The sequence below is a fragment of the Procambarus clarkii genome, chromosome 70, assembly GCF_040958095.1.
Source record: "Procambarus clarkii isolate CNS0578487 chromosome 70, FALCON_Pclarkii_2.0, whole genome shotgun sequence".
NCBI lineage: Eukaryota > Metazoa > Arthropoda > Malacostraca > Decapoda > Cambaridae > Procambarus > Procambarus clarkii.
This window is the reverse complement of record NC_091219.1, coordinates 22,184,200-22,188,799: the sequence shown is the minus strand read 5'-3', so window position 1 is coordinate 22,188,799 and position 4,600 is coordinate 22,184,200.

Below are 4,600 nucleotides of genomic sequence, written 5' to 3'. Positions count from 1 at the left end.
TCACTATATAACGAACCAACCGTTTGCCAACCTACTCACGAAAAACTCCCCAGTCACCAAACAGAACGCCTTGAAGAAAACCAGCATCGTCTATGCCTTCACATGCCCACTTGGGGACTGTAAGCCCCAAAGATTTCAGTATATAAGCAAGACAACAACATCTCTTTCTATGCGATTAACAATGCACAAACAACAGGGCTCCATCAAGGAACATATAATCTCTTGTCACAACCAGACCATCACCAGAGAAATCTTAACAAGCAACACAGAAATCATCGATAGATACAGCGATAGCAGGAAACTCGACATCAGGGAGGCCCTACACATCAAAGAGTCAACAACAACAATCAACAGCCAATTAACGCATAATTATATTCTACCCACTTCAAGACCCCGAACCATCATAGAAGCAGCAAGAGAAAATATGGGCCAATAGGCCTTCTGTAGTTACTTTCATTCTTATGTTTTCACATCCAATTGATTCCCATTGATTTGTGTTCTGTCATCTCACCCAAAAACATTTGTCATATCACCTCACCCAAAACGAATATAAGCATGCTATAAGATAAGTGTAAACCTGTCTTTGAAAATGTAAGAAGCCCTTGCTAAACACCTTTAGGCATATAAAACCTTAGAGGGAGCCAGTCGGCCGAGCGGACAGCACGCTGGACTTGTGATCCTGTGGTCCTGGGGTCGATCCCAGGCGCCGGCGAGAAACAACGGGCAGAGTTTCTTTCACCCTATGCCCCTGTTACCTAGCAGTAAAATAGGTACCTGGGTATTAGTCAGCTGTCACGGGCTGCTTCCTGGGGGTGGAGGCCTGGTCGAGGACCGGGCCGCGGGGACACTAAAAAAGCCCTGAAATCATCTCAAGATAACCTCAAGATATCAGACCATAAATAAAAGATGAGAAAATGAGATTTGGAGAGTTAATATTTCAATTACTCCCGACAGTGAAGTAAAACGTAAGAAATATTGAGGAAAGAAATATTAACAAATATTTTAACGTAGAAGTATATTTAATATAAGAAGTGTTTTAAATATATATAAAAATGAAACGTAAAAAAAAATAATTATTACTTTTCTGTTCAAAAAACAAAAAAACGCACAAAAATACTGAAATTCTTTATGAATGCATGATCATCACTAAGTGCACGGGTCTGATAAACTGTGGGGGGGTCAGCCGTGCCACTAGGGACATGCGCTCATCGACTCAACGCGTATCAATAAAGCTAGGTCGCTAGTCGACGACACGGTTGGAAGTCAAGTTACATTTTCCGATGAAATTTACATTGCAACTTGAAAAAAGTTGTAAGTAGGGAAAATCGTAAGTCGCTGTGTCACTGTATATGTAACATATATAGGTCTCCGGGGTGTAGTGGTAAGATACTCGCCTGGCGTTCCGCGAGCGCTCTGTCATGGGTTCGTATCCTGACCGGGAAGGATTTACTGGGCGCAAATCCTTAACTGTAGCCTCTGTTTAACTCAACAGTAAAATGTGTACTTGGTTGTAAAAGCGAATCTTCGCGGCGGGGATCATATTCCAGGGACCTGCCCGAAACGCTACGCGTACTAGTGGCTGTACAAGAATGTAACAACTCTTGTATATATCTCCAAAAAAAAAAATATATATATATACTCACAATGCATGCATACTGGTGTATACATATACACATACATTCGTACATATACAGGTGCTCCCAGAAATTCCAGATTTTATCATTCAATGCCTGATCCAGATTTTCATGAATTACAGTGTTCTATATATTTGACCTTTTTCTTTTTGGCTATTCACCACCAACTTTTTTCGATTTTTTATATAGCATGTTATACAATTAATGTTTATAGATACTTAAACACACACATAATATATAAACAATGATATTGGTTTGAGTATAAATATTATTTGTAATGTATATATGTACAAATATTTTTTACTAAACGTTTTGGAGCACAGGTTGGTCTTCTTAACCTAGTGGTAGCAAAATATGATTATAACACTGTACAGTATGTACAGTGAAATAATTTATATCATACTGTAACTGCAGACAATGCCACATAAATCACACATAATTATCAAGTTCAGTACGTATTTATATTTACTAGTCCACAATTTTTTCTGTCACTGCTTTCACCACTGCTATTTCTCTTACTGACAAAATCCAAGTTTTCTATCTTTTTCTTTTTAACATCTGAAACCGTATTTCTGATCCGGGAGAAAAAAAGACACCAACAGCATGCAGGGGGCCTATTTATTTATTAGTAGAACAATAAAATATTTTCTGCAGACCCTGTTAATGAAGCGGCTATAACTTGTATATTTTACAACTGCGTAACATGGACATGTATAACTTTGAATACTATAACTGCAACTTAATAACATTAATACATATGCTTATAGCCGGGAACTAACTAAATCAAGATCTGCAGAACACCGAATACTTATTATCTATGAGTAAAAGTAAGGCAAATGTCTAACATATTTTTCCTTGAGAATCGGGGCATTTAGAGTAGCATATATTGGCCTAACACGTGACAGATAATAATGCCCCATTCCAATACATAATGTAAATTCGTAAATTAACCAGTAAATGCAGAATACACATAAAGGGCAAGGTTAACATTACTCCTACAAGTCAGAGTAAGTAGACCAGACCACACACTAGAAGTTGAAGGGACGACGACGTTTCGGTCCGTCCTGGACCATTCTCAAGTCGATTGTGATGAGGAGGTAGGGGACAAGCAATAAATAGGCAAGAGAGAGCTGAGGAGGAAAGTAAGGTGTAGGGGATAGTAGTAATAATGAGAACTGCAGAAGGCCTATTGGCCCATACGAGGCAGCTCCTATTATAACCACCGAAGGAGATAGTAATAGGAATAAGAAGAGGATAGCAAGGGAGCGTAGGAGAAGACAATGAACAGAAAAAGGGAGAAGAGAGAAAGAAAAGGAAAGAGAAAGAAAGATAAATGGAAGGGGTAAGCTTATGTTAAGTCACGTTTGTTAGAAAGATTAGAGCATTTGAGTATATACTGTGAAAGGGAAGAGTCCACAGGAACAAAGCCAGGACTCAAGTTCATGTTGGGTGAATTGTGTATAAGAGCCGATTCTACAAGACGGCGTCTGTGTAGAGTAGAGGCAGGAAAGATTATTTTGGAGGAAGACCAATCAATGGGATGATTAGAATCCCTCACATGGCAGAAGAGAGCATTGTTAGTGTCTGCAGACTTAACACTTCTCTTGTGTTCTTTAAGTCTGTCATTCAGTGTACGGCCAGTTTCGCCAAAGTATTGGAGAGGACAAGATGAACAGGAAATAGAGTAGACACCAGCAGCATTAGAAGCAGGAGGAGCAGTGTGAACTAGATTGGTACGAAGTGTGTTAGTTTGTCGAAAGGCGAGTTTAATGGCAAGAGGACGAAAGGTATTGGTAAAAGTTTTGAGTTCAGATATGAAGGGAAGGCATAGTACAGTGGTACTAGTGTTGGAAGCAGGTTTAGGATGAAAGAAATTTCGTTTAGCTTGAGAGTAGGCACAGTTGATGAATATAAATAAGATACCTGAATAACATCGCCAGCTTAACTCATCACAGGAAGAACGTCGGCTGGACATGAACAGAAGAAACTGCAGAAACCTAATGGCAGATGAAATGTAATTAGAACTAGGTAACAGTCAGGACACAAAGGGGAAATAAAGTGTATAGACAACACTTAACGGAGCCCGACCAAGACATAATGGGAAATCCTAGAATTAACAGGCGGGCAGAAAATAACTAGTGACTAGGGAAAACTGATATGACAAATGGGAGAAGTTTTTCCCAGGGCGTGAGGCCGGCCGCCAAGGAATAAGGAGAAGGGTTTCCTGACTCTTACTAGCACCTAGACTGGGCAAAGGATTAGCTGCGGACAGCTGGACACTTGGGGACCAGCGCTGCACCCCCACCGCAGGCCAGCTGGCCGGACACCCCCCCCCTTCCCCCCCCCCCACGAAGGGCGAGGCCCGCTGGCCGCAAGGAGGCCTCAGAGTGGCCAATATGCCATTGTACTGTACTGCAGTGTACCGTACTGTATTATACCGTTTTATTTTTTACCATGTTGTACTGTACGGTACTTTTGTGTAGTATACAGTACTGCACTGCACTGTACCTTGTAGTGTAGTGTACTATACGGTACTGGAGTGTATTGTAATGTATAGTAGTTAATGTATTGTACCGTACGGAACTGTACTCTACAGTACTGTAATGTATAGTACTGTAATGTATCGTACCGTAGGGGATTGTACTGTACGTTACTGTACTATACTATAGTGTACTGTGTTGTACTGTACTATACTATAGTGTACTGTGTTGTACTGTACTTACAGCTTGAATAAGTATAATTATTATAATAAGTAATCCAGTCATCATTTATGAGTGTAAAGTCAAACATTGTTTCTCATACATTGGGTATAGATTTTGGTGTATATATTTGAGTTTCAATAAATAATTGTCATGAATTACTAGAGTATCCAATTAGGTGGAGCCGACCAATGAGAGTAGAGGGTGCGAGAATGTGACGTCAATAGAAAATAAGGAACGTGATTGGCTGTTGAGTCGACTTGGTGG